The sequence below is a fragment of the Meriones unguiculatus genome, chromosome 3 (genome assembly GCF_030254825.1).
Source record: "Meriones unguiculatus strain TT.TT164.6M chromosome 3, Bangor_MerUng_6.1, whole genome shotgun sequence".
NCBI classification, from domain to species: domain Eukaryota; kingdom Metazoa; phylum Chordata; class Mammalia; order Rodentia; family Muridae; genus Meriones; species Meriones unguiculatus.
This window is the reverse complement of record NC_083351.1, coordinates 4,086,322-4,106,188: the sequence shown is the minus strand read 5'-3', so window position 1 is coordinate 4,106,188 and position 19,867 is coordinate 4,086,322.

Below are 19,867 nucleotides of genomic sequence, written 5' to 3'. Positions count from 1 at the left end.
GCTGGGAAGATGGCTCAGTCAATAAAGTGCCTGCTTTGCAAGCACAAGGACCTGAGTCTCACCCTCAGAGCCCACGTTTTTAAAAGGCCAGGTAGAGGATTGGAGAGACAGCTCAGCAGTTGAGAGCACTGGCTGCTCTTCTGGAGGACCTGGGTTCAGTTCCCGCCTCCACTGTGGTGGCCCACAAGCACCTCCAGCCCCAGGGTGTCTGATGCTCTCTTCCGAGCTCTGCATAGCAGGCGCATGCGTTGCACATACATAGAGGCAGACAAAGCTCTTGTACACATCAAATAAAAAGAAGGTTAAAACGCCCAGTGAGCGCTTGCAGTGCCAACACCCGGTGGGCAGGTGGAGGGCGATCCCTGGGGCTCCCTGGCCAGCCAGGCTCACCCAATCGGTGGCCCCCTGGTGGCAACATGCTCCAAGAATAAAAAGGTGGATGACAGCCAGGAATGGCACCCACGTGGCCCTCTGGTCTCCTCGTGGCAGGATCGAGAGAGCTGACTCGGAAGTCAGAGGGCAACAGGCTCCTCGGCAGATCTGCTGCTCCCCAGCCAATCTGCGGCTCCCCAGCCGATCTGCTGCTCCCCAGCCTATCTGCGGCTCCCCAGCCCCGCCTCTGTTCTTGGCTCCAGGTGTGCAGTGACAAAGCAAGAAGGTGGGGCCCTCGTAAAGGGCACTTATGCTCTCAAAGGAAGATGGCTTCCTAGATGCTAAACACTGGAAACGTGGCAGGAGGGTGTGTGCTGTGGCTCGGCACTTCTCAGGACTCTGAAAAGGGCAGATCAGGCAGAGCGAGAAGGCTGGACAGTGGCCCTGAGGAGGCCAAGAGCTTGCCCTGAGAAGCCAAGGCTCAACCTCGTGACAGGGGAGAGTCAGAACTCAGGGAGACTTGCTGTCTGACGTGAGCTTGGGCTTTATGATAAATGTGGGAGAGGCAGAGTTCTCCGTGAGGGACGTTTCTGAGAACCAGGGCTCTGTTCCCCTTTCGTGGCTTTTACTACAGGTTCCTTAAGCAGGGAGACATGCTGTGGAGGCCAGAGGACGGCTTTGGAGAGTCAGTTCTCTCCTTCCACAATGTGGACCCGAGGAGTCAAACTCATGTCCTCAGGCTTGGCTGAAAGTTCTACTCACTGAGCCATCTTGCCTCCAGGCTTGTTTCTTAACGTTTTCCAACAGTTTGCTGACTTGCATTTCCCCAATGCTGGCAAAAGTTAGACATGAGACAGTGGCCAAACCCAGTCCTGCCCATCTCCTCACCAGCATTGGCTAGGGACTTGACACCCCCCTAGTCTGGGAAATCAGGGTGCTTCCTTCCGGCTCAGTGTCGGCAGAAGTCTGTGACCTCGAATCACTGAAATGCTCATAGAGTTACCCAAGCTTCCCCCAGTGGTCCATTCCAATTGGATTATTACAGCTCATTTCTCTTCAGAACGGCCCAAACCCCTCCCTAGACTCCCAGCCACAAAGGGGAAATTAACAGTAACATAAAAAGTTAAGAAGGTGAAAGAATGTTATCACTTTTGTCAACAATAAAAAGTGCTGTGATCTTCAGTGGGGAAGACAAGCGCATCTATTATTTATGGGATACAGATTGTTAAATATTAAATACTCGAGCCCGGGACAGTGTAAGGGTAAAGCCAGGAGTGTGAGCTTGTCAGAATCGTAAAGACCTACCTCTCTGCAAGGGTGAAGTGCACATACATTCATTACCAGTTTTACTGCACTGTAAATTAAGGGGGGAACCTCTGAGGTGTCAGGTTCAAGCGCTAAGTGATGGACATTATCATCAGGAAGGCATCTGTCTGTGCTTAACTCCACTTCCTCAATAGCTTCAGTACCCTCACCTCGAACTCTTAACCATTTCAGCAAAGGCAGGCGATAAAAGGAGGGTGTTCCCTTGCTTGCTGACACCTGAGGGAATGGCGGCCAGGAAAGAAAGAGCTTTAAGACAGGCTAATGTTTCTCACAGTTGCTGAGCTTGTCCACAGGCTCATCCTGACGGAGGGAGGTGGAAATGCTCCCGGAAATCACAAATGTCATGGAGTACAGAGCATGTGTTCCCAACTGAGGCAGGAAGACCATGTGGGCCCAGGGATTTAGGAACAGCACGGCTAAATAAAGACTCCTGAACAGAAAAAGAAAAGGGGCCGGAGCGGTGGCTGAGAATGATGAGCACTGGCTGCCCTTTCAAATGACCCGTGTTCCATTCCAAGCACACACATGGCAGCTCCTAACCATCTGAAACTCCAGTTCCAGAGGAGCCAATGCCCTCTTCTGGTTTCCTTGGACACCAGGCACACTAGTGGCACACAGAGGTACATGCAGGCAAAACACCCACACACAGAAAAGAAAATGAATAATTTTTAAGATATGTTTTTAAAGGGAAAAGAGAAAAAAAGGAGAAAGGGGAGATGGCTGGGCTTCTGTGCTGTTTGCTCACATGTGTGAGGAGGATCAGTGGAGGAAATGCCAGGCACAGCCAGGGTGGTGTGCTCCTTTAACCCCCATACTCGTGAGGCAGAGCTAAATGGATCTCTGTAAGTTCAAGGCCAGCCAGAAGAGCCAGAGCTACACAGAGGAACCCTGTCTCAGGGGGTAAAAAATGCCAGGCACAGTGTGGACTACCTGAATTCCCTGGAGAGGCAGAGACAGGCAGACCCAGGGGCTGCTGGCCAGACATGCAAGCCCTGAGAGAGTTCTGTGAGCTGCGGCTCAACCACAGACCCTGTCTCCAAACAACAGGTGAAACATTAGCATCAACCGCTGGCTTTGATGTATGACCTGTACATGAATCTGTACACACACACACTCACATATACACATTCACACAGACACACACACAGAACAAAAATAATCTCAAAGCTTAAGTGGATGCCAAATTTTTTTAAATGTTTATGTGATTTTTGTTTACCTAATTGTTATTTGTGTGTTTGTATAGACCAGGCTGGCCTCAAACTCACAGAGATCGTCTGCTGCCTGAGTGCTGGAATTAAAGGCATGTACCACTATACCTACTACTTTTTAATTTTTAAAACTTATTTTTATTTTATGTGCTTTGGTGTTGTGTCTGCATGTGTGTCTGGGTGAGCATGTCAGATCTTAGAGTTACACACAGTTGTGAGCTGTCATGTGGGTGCTGGGAATTGAACCCACTTCCTCTGGAAGAGCAGTCAGTGCTCTTAACCTCTGAGCTATCTCTCCAGCCTCCACTTTTAATTTTTTTAAGTTTATTTTTAAAGTAAATGTAAAAGTTTTTCTCTAAATTGCCCAGACTGATATTGGACTCCAGCTGGAGGTCAGGCAGACCTTAAAATTGAAGCCAGCCTTCCGCCTCGGTCTCTTGATTGCTGGGTATAATCATTCCATGAAGCTCTTCTCTGATTTCTTTCTGACTTAACATTCCTTTTTTTAGACAAGCTCTTGTCAGACTAGGTTGGCCTTGAACTCACAGCAATCCTCCTGCCTCAGGCTCCTCTAAGTGCTGGGATTACAGGTATGAACCAGTCCGCCCAGGTCTGCCCTAACCTCTTTCTGATCTGAATTCTGTTTTTTCAGGAGAGGAGGGAAAGTGGGGTGGAGGGATTGAGGAAGGCTCTAATGTAGCTCATGCTGGCCTCAGAGTCACTGCATCCCGGAGGACCTTGAACTTCCAATCCCCCTGCCTCCACTCCCCAAGTGCTGGGATTATGGGCTTGCATGCCTGGCTGCAGCCTGAATTCTCAATGCAAAGTTAGGAATCGTGAGCCATCACGACTGGCTTCATGACTCGAAGTGAGATGTCGTGAGGCCCGCCAGCACCAGGCAACCCCTTGGGCTGCCCCCAGGACTCAGGGCTCAGCTACTCTAGCTCTCGATTCACCGCTCATCAGAAAACGATTTATTCCTCTTACACAGAAAATTTGCACATCCAATTTGTTTTTCCTTTTTTAAAAAATGTGTTGAATTAAGCCAAAATATTTCCGATGGAGCACCTGATTGAAATACAAATTACACCCACTGGGGTAGCAGCCTGCTGTTTAATAAGAGCTCAGTGGGGATTGCCCATTAAATTATCTCCCTTAAATAGTTGCTGATAGACTTATCAATATTTGGATTAATTTTAATGTTAAGGAAGTAAATTCTTAGCATTTTCATTTTAGGTAGGAAAGAAAAACTACAACTTAATTGTATAGCAGCCTTAACCTTGACTCTCCCTTCCTCTGATTGAACTCTATACAATGATATTAAATCCAAAAATTAATCTAGCCTGCAGAATGGATAATTAGTCAAAACCAGAGAAAAGTCACAAGAAATTAACAATGAAATCAATTCCTTGATTTTATGTCACACCTTTTTCTCTAGGGCATTTTCCGGCACACTTTCAATATGAGCTCATTGCCTCTTAAATTCTGTTAAAATTATATTCTGGAAAGATCTGGACTATTCCTATAAGAGTTAGAGAAACTTAAGTAAGATAAGTTCCATAATGATGGGAAAGAAACCCAGAAAAAGAAATTATTTAGAAGGAAAGCTGGGAGAGAGGGCAATGCCACAACCCAGAGGAATCAAGATGGCTGACTGGCCCGGGGGACCTGGAAAGCTGGTAGCTGCAGGAACGCAGGAGAAGGGCTTCCAAAACGAAGCTGGGGGTGTGCAAGCAACTGTCTGGTGTGGAACAGCAAGACAGAGAGCTCTGGAAATGTCCTGGTAAAGGGGGTTGGGGTGGGGGATTTGGTGGAAAGGCTGGAGCAAAGAAGAGCTTGGGAAAGAATTGGGTTAGGCGGTCAGTCTTACCATGAAGAAAGGAACACAACAGATACTCGAAGACAAAGGGTACGAGACAAACCATGACTGAGGCTGGGAATGCAATGTGGGTGATAGAGTGCATGCCTGACATGTGCAGGGCTCTGGGCTCCACCTTAGCACTGTGTGAATTGCCATGGCTGTACAGACCTGTGATCAAATCACTCGGAGGACAGAGGCAAGGGAGTCAGGACTTCAAGGCCATCCTTTGCTCTATAGTAAGCTTAAGGCCAGCCTGAGCTACATGAGACCTTGGCTCAAACAAACAAACAAACAAAACAAAACAAAAACCCACAAGGCCCAATAGCAACCCCAAAACTGTTATAACATGAAACAATTGATGGAACAAAACAAAAGCAGTTTTATATTTTGGTGATGATCATAATGAACCAGACCTTGAACCCTCCTGACTGAGGCTACCATCCTTGTGGGATTCATTAGCTTTGAACTTGTCATAGCAGCAGAACAGTTCTTGAAGAAGCAAAAAGGATTCTGGTCAGCCCAACTTAGCCAGATCAAACTCCAGGAATCTGACACCACATGGTTTATTGTAAGCATATTTAAACACAGTACAATTTGGAAAAAAGTTTCCAATGTAATACAATACCCCCACACACACACACACACACACTTGTCCAAAGAAGCATAATTATGTCAAAACTCAACCCAAAGTACACATGACCAAGATAATGGCTTGGAATCTGGTGTGGTCTCTGAGCAAAACAGCACAGGTTAGCAGGCTGTGGAATACATGTTACCTTTCCCCTAAGGATGGGTTCTATGACCTGAGAGCTTAGGATAAAGGTCTGCAGAGAGGGAGTCTGCCATAAACATTCTGGAGGATGCCAGTGAGGTCTGGATCTACTGATGGCAAAGGTCACCAGGTCATTAACAACACCCACTCCCAGATCTCTGGGTGGAAAATGTATTTATCTCCTTCATTGCCCTCTTATTTATGCCTGTTTAAATTGATATTACCCATGTGGGGTACAGTAGCCACAGATGTTATGTCCCCTGGAGCAAGAGTCACAGATGGCTGGAGCTGCCTGATGGGGCTGCTTAGGACAGAATCCAGGTCCTACTGCAAGAGCAGCAAGCACCACTGAGCACCTCTCCAGTCACATTGTTGTTGCTATTTGGGTTCAGTTTGTTTTGTTTTGTTTTGTTTTGTTTTGTTTTGTTTTTTTGAGACAGGGTTTCTCTGTACAGCCTTGGCTGTCCTGGACTCATTTTGTAGTCCAGGCTGGCCTCGAACTCACAGAGATCCACCTGCCTCTGCCTACCTGAGCGCTGGGATTACAGGCGTGCGCCACCACACCCAGATTTTTGAACTTTTAATTCCCAAGTAGAAGCGCAGCACCCAAGACTTGGTTGTGGTGACAGACTGGTAAGCAAGGTCCCAATCTTCACATCTGGTCAGTGCTGTGATGAGGGAGGAGGAAGAAGACAAAGCACTACACATTCTTGTCTTCCATACTGGAAGACCAGTTAAAACCGTGGACGCTTGATAGCCAGGACATCAAAATATAACCCTATTTCCTCAAGTTAGAAAGTGAGCCAGATGCGTGGCCTGTAATCCCAACTACTTCGGAGGCTGAGGCAGAAGAAGCACAGGGTGAAGGCCAGCCCAGTAAAGAAAAGAAGATGAAGAAGAAGGAAGAGGAGAAGGAGGAAGACATGGTAGTGCCAGCACTCAGGAGGTGGCACACAGGCCTCTGGGTCTGAGGCCAGCCTGAGCTTCACAGGGGTACACAGTGAGATTCTGCCTCAAACAATGAAAGCATAAAAATCAGAAGGTTGAAGTTCAGTGCTGTGTGCTTGCCTGGCATGTGTGATCTAAATCCTAGAATCAAATAATAATGACAATAATAGTTAGAAGTAGATAGAATAACTCAAAGAAGTACATAGAGGACAAACATTTAAGAGTGAAGGTAGCAGTGATGGCTCCCTGAGTAAAGTCTGTGTATCGTGAGAACAGGGACTCAGATCCCCAGTCGCCACTGGCGTGGCCGGCAAGCCCTGAGGGGTGTTGGGGAAAAAGCAGGCCGGCTCCGGCAGCTTGCTGGGCAGTCTAGCTGAAATGGAGAACTGTGAGTTTAGTGAGAGACCATGTTTCAGAAAAGGAAATGAGGAAATGAGCAACTGAGGAAAACACCCCAATTTAACCTCCGGTCTACACACCACTTACACACACACACACAGAGAGAGAGAGAGAGAGAGAGAGAGAGAGAGAGAGAGACAGAAACAAACACACACACTCTCTCACACACACATACATGCACATACCCATATATATACACATACAGACTCAGACACACACACACACACACACACAGAGAGAGAGACAGAAACAAACACACACACTCTCACACACACACACATGCACATACCCATGTATATACACATACAGACTCAGACACACACACACACACACAGAGAAAGAGAGAAAGACACAGAAACACACACACTCTCTCACACACACACACATGCACATACCCATGTATATACACATACAGACTCAGACACACACACACACACACACACACACACACACACAGAGAGAAAGAGAGAAAGACACAGAAACACACACACTCTCTCTCACACACACACACACACATGCACATACCCATGTATATACACATACAGACTCAGACACACACACACAGACACACACACACACACACTTTTACTGAGTTCAGTGAATTCTACCAAACATTTTTTTAATGTAGCAACACCCTCTCATGAGCATTTCCAAACTAAAGCAATAGGAACTATGTCCCAACTCAATGTAGAAGACCAATATTTATGGTTCCCAAACCAGACAAAAGTTCACAAATTTACACACCAATATTCTCAACAAAATCCTAGCATGCTGAATCGGATCCATACAAAAAGGATTATGGGACCAAGTGGGACTTATCCCAGGAATGCAATGTTGGTTTAACATATGAAAATCAATCCGTGTAATACACCATATTAATTGAGTAAAGGATAAAACTATACAATCATCTCAACCACTACAGAAAGGCATTTGACAAATCCAACAGCCATCAATATGAGCCTCACTCCTCAAGCCAGAGGCTGAAGACAGCACCTCCGGCACTAAGAAAAACCCACATGGCAAGTCACGCTCTGTGATGGCAAAGTGGATGCCTCCCTGTGAGCCAGGAGTAACTCAAAGATGTCCACCTGGACATTGTGCTGTGGGTTCTAGCCAGGACAGTCAAGCAGGCAAAAAAGACACCTAGATTTCTGAAAAATTTCACAGCTGGTGTGATCATTTGTGGGTATGTGTGGTACTAGGGTCCAAACTCAGGCCCTCGCTCATGCCAGCACCATACTTCTGACCCACCCTCTCCAGCCCTTTATTTTTAAAGATTTACTTTATTTTTATTGCATGCGTGTTTTGAAAGCATGCAGTGTCTGTGGAGGTCAGAGGAGGGCATTCGGTTCCCTGGAGCTGGAGTTAGAGATGCTTGTGAGCCGCGGGGTGTGCTGGGAATCCAACACAGGTCTTCTGCAATAGCAGCAGTTTTCTTAGCCTCTTAGCCAACTCTCCATCCCTAGCAGCCCCGCCCACTTCGCTAGGATTTGTTTTTGTTTTTTAGTTTTGTATATGTGTATGTGTGTGTCTGTGTGTGTGTGTCTGTGTATGTGCAGATGCCAAGAGGCCATTGTATCCCCTGGAACTGGAGTTATAGCAAGTTGTGAGCGACCTGATGTTGGCTTTAGAAAGTGAACTCAGGTCTTTGGCAAGAGCAGTTTATAATCTTAATGACTGGGCCATCTCTTCAGCTTCCTCCCCACCCTGCTAGTCATTTTAGGTTTCCATTTGTTCATTTCATCTTTTTACTACATTTTTAGAGTGTGTGTGTTGCACAGGACAAGCTGCACATGTGAAAGCCAGAGGAGAAACCTGTAGAGTCAGCTTTTCTTAAGGGCCACAAGCCGGAGTCCAGGGATAGACTCAAGCCATCAAGCTCGTTCTGGCGCGCTCACATTGAATGTGAGCATGTTCTTGGCTAATTACCAAGACTTACTCTCAAAGAAGCAAACCAACAACATGGAACATAGTTGTATGTCACCAACAATGGGGACGTGAAATTAAGAAAGTAACTTTGTTTACAACTGCATCAAAAGCTAAAAACAAGATGTCACTGAGCCAGAAAGAGGGCTCCACACCTGAGAGCAATTGCTGCTCCCCCAAAGGATGAGAGTTTGTGTCCCAGCGCCTCTGTCAGGAGAATCTCACAATTACCTGTAGGTCTGGCTTCACCCGGCATGACAGACACATCAACAGCAGCAGACCCTCGAAGCCTGAGTGGGTGGCACACACCTTTAACCCACCACTCGAGAGGCAGACCCCAATCTCCCTGAGCTCAGGAGCAGCGTGGCCTCCACAGTGAGCTCTAACACAGCCAGCGCTACGTACATACTTGCTGTCTCAAAATTAATTAATTGACAAAACTTTAAAATGCTCTTGGCTGAAAGAAATTAAAGAGGATCTGACTAGCGGAATCCACACTCATAGGTTGGGGAACTTAGCATACGCGCTAAAATTCCTTCCCCGAGGACATATAAACCACGTCAGTCCTTCCCCTTCCGCTGAAGTGCAACTCCTTCAAAGTTCACTCTGGGGAACCAACAAGTTTATTAGGGCTTCCTTACAAAGCACGGGCGACGAATCACAGGCAGGAGCATGGGTGACCTTGAAACAGACACACATGCAAGCGTGCGGGATGACTCCCCTACGCTTGTGTAGAGGGTCCCCTCCCCTTACCCTTCTCTGCCTTTATCCTCTAGCCTCTCCCGGGACCCTGCCGGCTGGAGCACTCGGGCAGAATTGCATACAACTGGTTGGGAGGGGCAGCTGGCTGCACAGATGAGTCTCAAGGTGCTCCCCAGCAACTCCTTCCGAGAGGCCGGCTAACAGTCAAGCTGGCTGTGCCAGCTTGGGCAAGCTGTCTTGGGCGAGCAGGTCCAGCTGCACCCATGGAGACTCAGAGGACAGCCCTCTACAACAGATGGCAACTCCCCGCACCGGCCCACACGTTCAGCAAAAACCCTGTCAGAGACCTAAACACAAGAGCGTAAGTTTAGAAACTCTAAAGCATTCTGACTTTGGACGGGCAACAACTTATCAGGCAGGAAAAACATTAGTCACAAACAAAAAATAGATAAATTCAACTCCGCCAAAATCCAAAACTGTGGTGTCCCAAAAAACCATGAGGAAAGTGATGGAAGGGCTGCGTCTCAGGGTTTCTGTTGTTCCGGGGAAACATCATGATCACAAAGTAAGTTGAGGAGGAAGGAGTTTGTTTGTCTTACACTTTCACATCACTGTTCAGCATCAGAGGAAGTCAGGACAGGAACTCAAGCAGCACAGGGACCTGGAGGCAGGAGGTGATGCAGAGGCCATGGAGGGTGCTGCTTCCTGGCTTGCTCCCCATGGCTTGCTCAGCCTGCTTTTTTATAGCACCCAGGACCAGGACCACCAGCCCAGGGTTGGCACCGCCCACAGTGGGCTGGGCCCTCCCCCATCGATCACTAATTAAAATGTTCTACAGCTATGTCTTATGGAGGCATTTTCTCAGTTGATATCCACTTCTGTCATATGACTCTAGCTTGTGTCAAGTTGACATAAAACTATCCAGGACAGAAACTTTGTCTCAGAAAACAAAAAACAAAAACAAAAGCAAAAGCAAAACACAACAATAAAAAGGTGAGAAACTAACCCTAGGAAGGGAAAGAATGTATGAGCTAATAAAGATGCATTCTCTAAAATATATAAAGAGTTCTTACAACTCAACAATAAATAGACAACACAAAAATAGATAAACGACTTTTTTGTTTTGTTTTGTTTTTTAAGACAGGGGTTCTCTGTGTAGACCTGGCTGTCCTGGAGCTTACTCTGTAGACCAGGCTAACCTTGAATTCACAAAGATCTGCCTGCCTCTGCCTCTCAGGTTCTGGGTTTAAAGGTGTGTGCCACCACTGCTGGCAAGAAAAGACTTTTTGGAAACAGGGTCTCCCTGTGTAGCCACAGCTGGAACTCACTATGTCCACCGGCAGTCTGCCCTGGAAGTCACAGAGAGCCACCTACCTCTGCATTCTGCTTGCTGGCATTAGTGGTGTGTGTCATCATGCCTGCCAGATAAAAGGCTTGTATAGACACTTTCTGAAGATTCATAAATAGCATATAGGTTCATGAAAAGGTGCTGAAAAATTATTAATAGTTAGAGAATTACAAATCAAAACCATGGTCAGACCCCATCTGCAGATGGCTATGAGGGCCTGACACTGACAGGTGCCCGGAGGGTATGCCAGGGAGGCGATAGGCCTGGGGGAGGGGGGAGAACAAACACTCTGGATTTTTGTGCTCATGGAATCTGGAGGCGGATGTGAGCCTTTGAGACTACACTTAAAACCACTCAACTGTACATTTTCACGAGGTGAGGTACATGGTATGGAAATCATATCTCAATAAAACATCGATAAAAATAACAAAGGAAAGGGCGAGTGAGGTGTGTGGGTCAGAGCTTAGTGATAAAGAGAAAGGGGAGCCGAGAGGACGGGGTGGGTGGTCAAGCTGCACCTTCGCCTATTTCAGCGTCAAACAGTACTGTCCAAAACTCGCCAGTCTCACCGTGACCGTGGAATCAGAGCAGCAGAAGAAACTGCAGAAGTAAAGCAAACTGCTTAAGCGCATAGACCAGCTGCGAGCGTCCTTGCCCAGCACGCGTGCACCAACAAACCATGATGGCCCACAGCTACAATTCCGTCACTCGGCAGGTGGAAGCAAGACACTCAGAAGTTCAGTGTCATCCTCAGCCACACAGCAAGTTCAGGGCCAGCCTGGGCTACACGAGTTTCTCAGAAAAGTGGAAGGGAGGCTGGAGAGATGGCTCAGCAAGTAAGAGCATTTGTTGCTCTTACCCAGCGTCCCCTCCGGTTCCCAGCACCCACGGTGATCTACTCACAACCAACTGCAACGCCAGCTCCAGGGGATCTGGTGCCCTCTTCTGGCCTCCTCAGGCACCTGCACATACAGGATGCACACACTTAGACTCAGGGACACATACCTAAAATTAAAGCATGAGACAGTTAGTTAAAAATGCAGCATAGCCGCTCTTGGGACTCTTTCCCTCCTGTTGGCTTGCTGTGTCCTGCCTCAGTCTGAGGGCTTTGCTTTGTCTTACTGGATTTTGTTTTATCGTATTTGGTTATTGTCTCTTGGAGGCCCACTCCGTTCTAAAGGGAAACAGAGGAGGAGAGGATCTGAGGGGTAAGGGAGGCTTAGAGGGAGGGGAAACTGTGGTCAGTATGTATTCTGTGAGAGAAAAATCTTCAATAAAAAAAATTTAACAGGCCCAAGCATGGCAAGCATGGTGCCGGCAAGTTTGGCCTTTCCCCTTCCTTCTCCCCAGCTAAACCATTAGATTACATTCCTAAAGCTAGTCCCCAAGGTCCATTCCCTTATCTGACCATTGACTCATTCCTGAGAGCAAACACCAAGGTCCAGCAACCAAAATTCATTATTTGGCTACTCAAGATAACCTGTCCAATCAGGATTTACCAACACATCCTAAAACAGACTTTTTCTCCTAAAAAACTGCTCTTGCAGTCACACCCACTTATTGCCTTTTGTCTGATCTAGAGACAGCCCTACAGCCCTTCTGGGAAATAACTCTCCTTTGTGCTGAGAACTTGGTGTCTGGGTGTGTTCTGTGCCAGCTCCAATGCCTCCCTTTCACAGGCATAGTAGCAAATTTCTGCAATCCTGGTACCCAGGAGGGCAAACACAGCAAAAGAAGGAGAAGAAGCAGCTGAGTACACTCTGCAAAGCTGGCTGGAGTAAAAAGCCTGCTTTCAAAACTCCTTTCTTGGGGCCGGAAGGATGGTTCAGTTGTAAATGTCACTTTTATTTCCTCAGATTGGGGGATGAGATGAGAGCCATACACAAGCTTGAGCTCAGCCCAGAGCATTTCTATCTGACGATCCCTAGGCCTAGGCCTGGAAGCTTCTAATCCTCTGCAAGGCTGAACCTTGAAGGCTTCATCTTCCAGTCTCCATCTGCTGACCTAGGCCTAGAATGTTTTCATCCTCTGAGACTTAATGCTGAACAAGCTCACCCTTTCTAGTTCTTTCTGAACTCTGGCTGGTTGGTTCAACTCAGCTGTTCTGGCTCAAAACTCCACTCCAAGCCAACTGATTCAAACTGGCTTCCCTTGACTTCTGACTGAATTGCTCTACTTGGAAAAACTGACTCTGAGCTCCACAGACTGAACTGCACTGAACTCAATTCTCTCTGTCTCTCTACCTCTCCATCCCTCCCCCCTCTCCTTCTTCCTGTGTTGCTTGCTCTTCAGTAGCCTCACCTTCCTGCCTGTTCTTGTAAGAGTTGGGCATATCCTATCCTTGATTCATTCTGTCAGATTTTCCTCTGATTTATTTCTCTGTCTGCCTGTCAATTAGACACCACTTTCAAACATGCCTGCCTCCTTCTATAAACTAACCTTACCTTCATTGTTTGGGATTAAAGATATGTACTAAGGGCGTGTCTGTATTCCAGCCACATTATACTGCAATCCAAAGCATGTCTGCATTCCAGCCAGATCACATAGATCTAGAAGGTCTTTAGATGTGATCCCTTGCCAGAGCAGCCTTGTTGCTGGATTAAAATTCCTCTACACTGAGGGGGTAAGAACACTGACTGCTCTTCCAGAGGACTAGGTTCCATTCTAACCACCTACATGTACTCACAACCATCTCTAACTCCAACTCCAGGGGATCCACTGCCATCTTCTGACTGCCGTAAGCACCAGGCATGCATGTGGTACATATTCAGACATGCAGACAAAACATCCATACACAAAAAGTATATTTTTTAATCAATTGAATTTTTTTCTTTTCATCCTCCTGCCTCAACCTCCCAAGTAATGAGATTTCATAGGCTTTCACCATCACACCTAGCTAAAAACATTTCTTCCAAGCTGGAGAAATAGCTCAGCAGTTAAAGGCACTGACTGCTCTTCCAGAGGTCCTGGGTTCAAATCTCAGCACCCACACGGCAGCTCACAACCATCTATAACTCCAAGGTCTGACACCTTTACATAGACATACACATAGGCAAAAGTCAATACACGTAACATAAAGGTAAATAATTGAAAAAAAAGATTTAAAAACAGTTCTTCCAATACACACACACACACACACACACACACACCCCAGATCTTAGGAGAGAAGTACACCTTTACTCCAGATCTTTTGAGGTGAGAGCCACCTCTGATTGGGGCCACACCTAGTGGCAGCCTCTATGCAGCACAATGAAGAAGGAAGCACTCTCTTTTTTGCCTGATTGTCCTCACTCTCACTCTTCACTGTCGTTAGAGCATACCTTGTTCAGGATGCCAGAGGACACTGACGACCAGCTGAGCCTCAGCCTTATAGACTGAACAGCTACTGGGTTCTTAACCCTTCCGTTGGTAGACAGCCATTGTTGGACTAGCTGGACAGATGTTTGGAGAGAGGGAGATTTTTTCTATAAGTTCTGTTCCTCTTGAGAAGCCTGACATACATTAGTATATGTGTGTGTGTGTGTATGTGTCTGTCTGTCTGTCTGTCTGTCACAGCAGGGATTGGTTTGTCTGTGTTTGTAGCAGATCTGAACCCAAAGGCTGTGGATTTCCTTGCTCTCCTGATGGCTGAAGCTGCCCATCAGGGAAAGCTGCTGGCTTTCTCTATGTCACTCCCATCTGTGCAGCAGCACAGGTATGACCGTTTTTTACTTGCTGTTTCATTCATTCAGTCATTCAGTCATTCCTTTATTTTGTTACTAGCTTTTATTTATTCTTTGACAATTTCATATATGCATATATATGTATTGCATGTATGGAATGTGTGTATATGCACACACATATATATACACATATATGTGTATGTTGCACTGCTTTGGATTAAACTCAGAGCATTATGTGTGCTGGGCACCCTTACCACTGAGCTAAGCGTCCAGCCCTGCTCAATGACTTAGAGTTATTCATTACTATGTATGCATTACTCTAATCTAAAGTTTAAAAAAATCTTTAAAAAGGGAAGCAAGCATTTCCCACCCCACCCCACCCCCGCCAAAGATCCGTGCGATTGAGGTCAAGACAGGGAAGCTGCCAAGGAAGCCCTGGGGGGGGGGCCTGGGTGGGAAAACCAAGCTCTGGACCGAGCCTCTTCCTGGAACAGTGCACAGACTGGATCCCTGCCTCTGTGTCCCACCGGCTGCTGCCCCTCACATCTCCTGCTGTGTCAGATGCTCCAGGTAGGGTTTGAGCAAGGGTAATGACTGATGCACATTTTTTTTTACCCCCAACCAGCTGAGAGATCAAAGTGACACTTTGTCAAAAACGGAATGGTGTAAAGCGTTAACTGTAAAATTAATTAAATGTCACGCACTCAAAAAGAAGGCAGATCGGAGCAAGAGCGCAGCAACGGCTCAACAGTCTGCACTCAACTTCCACACACTCTTTAGTACTGCCCCCTATGGTGCCAAGAAATCAGGCACTGGGGCTGGCATCCCTCATACCTCTCCTTGGCCTCTATTGCTGTAATCCCAAACCACTCCTCTCCTGGGTCGAATGCGTGGCTCAGCTAACACGCAGACCAGACAGCTATTTGATCCAGGACTCAAAAAAAATTTTTTGAAGGAAAGAAAAAAAAAAAAAAAAAAAACAGCGTGTAAGGTAATTTTGTTCCAGATCTTTCCCTCCGAGTCATGAACATAATAGATTTGACTTTTTACTCGTGCACCCCCCTAAGAAGCATAAAAGAAAGGTTACACTGGCAGGCAGCTAGAAAAGAGTTTAATTAATCCCAAAGTGTGCACTTCGTTTGGAAAGTGCATTACAGAAGAACCCTGTGTCTACTGAACTAGATCCTTCAGGCTATTATGCCTCGTGCTGGAGAGAGTTTTCTGAGGGAGCCAGTCCCTTGCGGTCTGGAAGGCACTGCCATTAAACTAAGATCTATGCAGGGACCAGGACTGGAGCTGCTGAAGGTGCAGGAACTCTCCCTGCACAGCGGGGATTGATGTGTCTATGTTTGTAGATGATCTGAGCCCAAAGGCTGTGGGTTTCCTTGCTCTCCTGATGCTCAAAGCTGCCCATGTGGCTGGCTTTCTCTTGGTCATCACCGTCTATGCAGCAGCAAAGGTATGACCATTTTTGGCTTGTTGATTCATTTATTCATTCATTCATTCAATCAATCAATCACTTTGATGTTTTCTTACTATCTTTTGTTTATTCTTTGATAATTTCATATATGTATATAATGTATTTTTTTTGGATTTTGGTTTGTGTGTGTGTGTGTGTGTGTGTGATGTGTCTATATCTGTGCACATGAGTGCAAGTGTCCACAGAGACCAGAAGAGAGCGTCTGATCCCCTGGATCTGGCATTACAAGGCAGATATGGGCACTAGGAAACAAATTCTGGTCCTCTGCAAGAGCAGTCCACACTCTTAACCAGCAGGCCACCCCTCCAGCCAAAGACAATGTATCTCCATCCAAGACAATGTATCTCCAGCCAAAGACAATGTATCTCCAGCCAAGACAATGTATCTCCAGCCAAAGACAATGTATCTCCAGCCAAAGACAATGTATCTAGATCATACCCACCCCACTTTTCCTCTAACACCTCTCACAGACTCTTCATATAGTCCCTCCCAGATTCCTGTCTTCTCTCGCCTCTTTCCTTTTTAATTTTATGTGTATGAGCATCTGCTTACAACTAAGATCCTCTGCAAGAGGAGCAAATGCTATTGACTCCTGAGCCCCCTAGCCATCGCCTACCCCCTTTTAGCTCAGTATGTTCAGTTAGTGCCGTCTACCAGAATGTTGGCTGATCTTGCAGCTTACAAAGGTCTCCCGCGGTAGTCACAGCTGCAGTGAGTCCCTGAGTGCCCCAGCCAGGCCTGTCCAGAAGTTCACGTTTCACAGCTCTCTTCCCCATCCTACAGCTGGTGTCTTTCTAGCACCTCTTCTCTGAGTCTTGGGGGGTTGGTACCGATGCCCCCTTTAGGGCTGTGCATGCATTCTCACCCTCTGACCAGTCATGAGTCTCTGCATTAACTGTCCCCAGCGCACAGAAGCTTCTCCGAGTGAGAGCAGCACTAATCTATAGGTAGACGCTTAAGTATTTTGACAACTTACCCTTACGGCCTACAGCTCCTGAGGCATGGGCTTTTGACCGGGTTTGCAGTATCAGGCATGAAATCTCTCCTGTAATCAATGAACAGCTCAGAAGAGGGGGAAGGTTGCAAGAGCCAGAGGAACAGAAACTCTGCCATGAGGTTGTGTCTTCTAGTTATGATGGGGAAGGGACACCCATGAACTCTCAGCGATATGGCTGCTTAAACAAGACTTGAATAATGACAACACTGGTTGCTATGCCAACATGGGCGAGGGAACTCTCACAGGGCCCCACCAGAGCTGCCAATCAAAGACTGCTGAGAGGGAGAATCTGTCCTCCCTAAAGATAAGCCCCTAAATGGTCATGTGATAACAAATGGTCAGCCTTAAAAATATACATATAAGCAACACTATCCAGACTCAGCAGGTTACATATAAGTTTATTTGCATATATGTGTATGAGAACAATAATTAAAGAACAAGAGAATGTGAATTTGAAACAGGAAGACATAAGTGGGGTTGGGCTATGAAGAAGGAGCAGAGAAACAATGTAATTATATTTTCAAAGGTTATAAATAAAAGATCAATATAAAGTAAAAAAATTATAACTAAAGAAATGTGGGCATCACTTTTAAATCTCGACTATGGAGCAGACTTTAAACCCAGCCAGAGGGGAACTGGTGGTCCCCATCGTTGTGGGTGCTGCTCTCACAGCGTTCCTGCCCAGAAGGAAACAGAAAAGGAGGGAAGGAAGGAAAGAAGGGAAAAAAGAAAAAAAAAGAAGGAAGAAGGAAGGGGAGGAAGGAAGGAAAGGGAGAAAGAAAAATAGAAGGAAATGAAGGAAGAAAGGAAGGGGAAAGGAAGGAAGGAGGAAAGGAAGGAAGGAAGGAAGGAAGGAAAGAAGGAAATTCAGAGACTTATAACTGGGAATAAGAGGTTGTGAGTGCTTAGCTCTCAATGGGATGGCTTTGCCATCACCATCACCACCACCCCACCAAGGCTCAGGAAGCATCTCAGAAGAGGAAGCAGGAAGAATGCAAGAGCAGAAGGGTGGGGTGGAGCCCTGTGAAGCTCTGCCTTCCGGAGATGATGAGGCACTCATGGACTCACAGCAGCTGCGCTTACCTGCATACACAAGAGCATGTCCACCAAACTTCCATAGACAGGAGGGGTGTTCTCCACGCTCCATCCGCTACTGATGAGCTATCGTCAGTCCGTAGCTGCCAAATCATTCTCCTCTGAGGCGCGGCCACCGGCAGCTTCCCCATGTCCACACTGACATATATTTGGGCAGCACTCAGAGGACTTAGTGGATTGTCAAAGAAGGAGGAGGAAGAGAAGCCATGAAGTTGGGGAGGGAGTGTGTTGGTTGGTTATGGAGGAAATCGTGTGCATGTATGAAATTCTCAACAGATTTTCAGATTTATAACTAAAAATAGAAAAAAGAAAGAAGGTGGCATGATGGCCGCTAGAGTCAGGATTGGGGGACGCCGAGGGTTTGGTGGGACACTTTGACAGATGATGAGTTCCCAAGTCAGGCAGTGGTGACGGGTGCCTACCAAACTGAACACACTCGGAGCTACTGAGCCACTGGGAAGTGGCCGAAGTAGTAAGCCTTCTGTTACACACATTTTACCATGATTTAAAGGAATTAATAATTAAGGGGCAAAGCACAGACTGTTCTATGAAAAAGTACAAGGTGTTCTGCCTTGCTGTAGGTGTTAGCGTGTCTCTGATTTCAGAACAGCTTGAAGCCCGGGGCCAAGGTGGCTCCATGGGCATTGGAGGGCAAGCCCGGACTCTCCTGAGGTCTGGGAGGAAATGTCTCCTGCTCCTGAGTAATGACTGTGGTTTTCTGGCAAACACTAAGGAGGAAGGAACTAAAAATACTTATTGGCCACTCTGCCAAAACTCCACAGTGCTCGGAACGTACCAGGCCGACATGTTGAAGCACTCTCCAAGGGAGAAGGATCTGCCTAAACACCAAGGTCAAAGCCATGTCATGCATCCCCCGCTGCCTCTCCGGGCTGGTGCTGTACAGGAGCCGGGTGTCCGCTACCGTGCCCAGATGGCTCACTGTCCACCCAGCCCAGAGGCAGCATCCAAGCATCCAGAGGAACTGGCCAAGTCCCGAACCTGCGACCCTAGAGACGCCATCCCACACCCAGCCTCTGGACCCAGGAGAGCCACCAGCCAGGGTCTGTTCTGCTGCCAGCTCAAAGGAACTAAGACTGACACCGACATTTCCCTAGTGCTGCACCCAGGCTGCAGAAACCCACACTCAAGGTACCTGCGGAGGCCAGGCAGCGGGAGAGGAAGAAGGCAGCTCAGACTGTTTATGGGCCCTGATACAGCCCTCTCAAACATCACAGGAACCATGGGAGATCCAGTCAAGACAGAAGCGCTGACACAGCAGGTGTGTCTGAGCCTGACCCATTTAACAAGTGCTTGAGTGTGCCAACACAGCTGGCCCATGGAACCACACTGTGACAAAGGAATGAAGACTTCCCAGACAGACAGCAAGGAGAAGCGGGGGTGGGGGAGAGGGGACCCAGACCTGGTGAGCTCCTGGCTCGAGGAGCACAGGGCATCTCCGGAAACATGTCTCCACCTCGTGGGGTAGCCTGGAGCAGATGCCACACAGCTTTGTGCCAGCTAGTATAGAAGAATGTGAGTCTCCGCTGATTCCGCCCAGCACCCCATGTGGATTTGGGGCTGCAAAGGCAAAAGTGTGTCCTTTCAGGAAGGGTACATACTGACCTAAATGGCTATCTTAATTTCCCTACTTACGAAGTGAGACTAACTGCGGCTGGGGTGTGTGGTGGCGCACGCCCTCAATCCCAGCACTCTCGAGGCAGAGGCAGGTGGATCTCTGTGAGTTCAAGGCCAGCCTGGTCTACACAGCCAG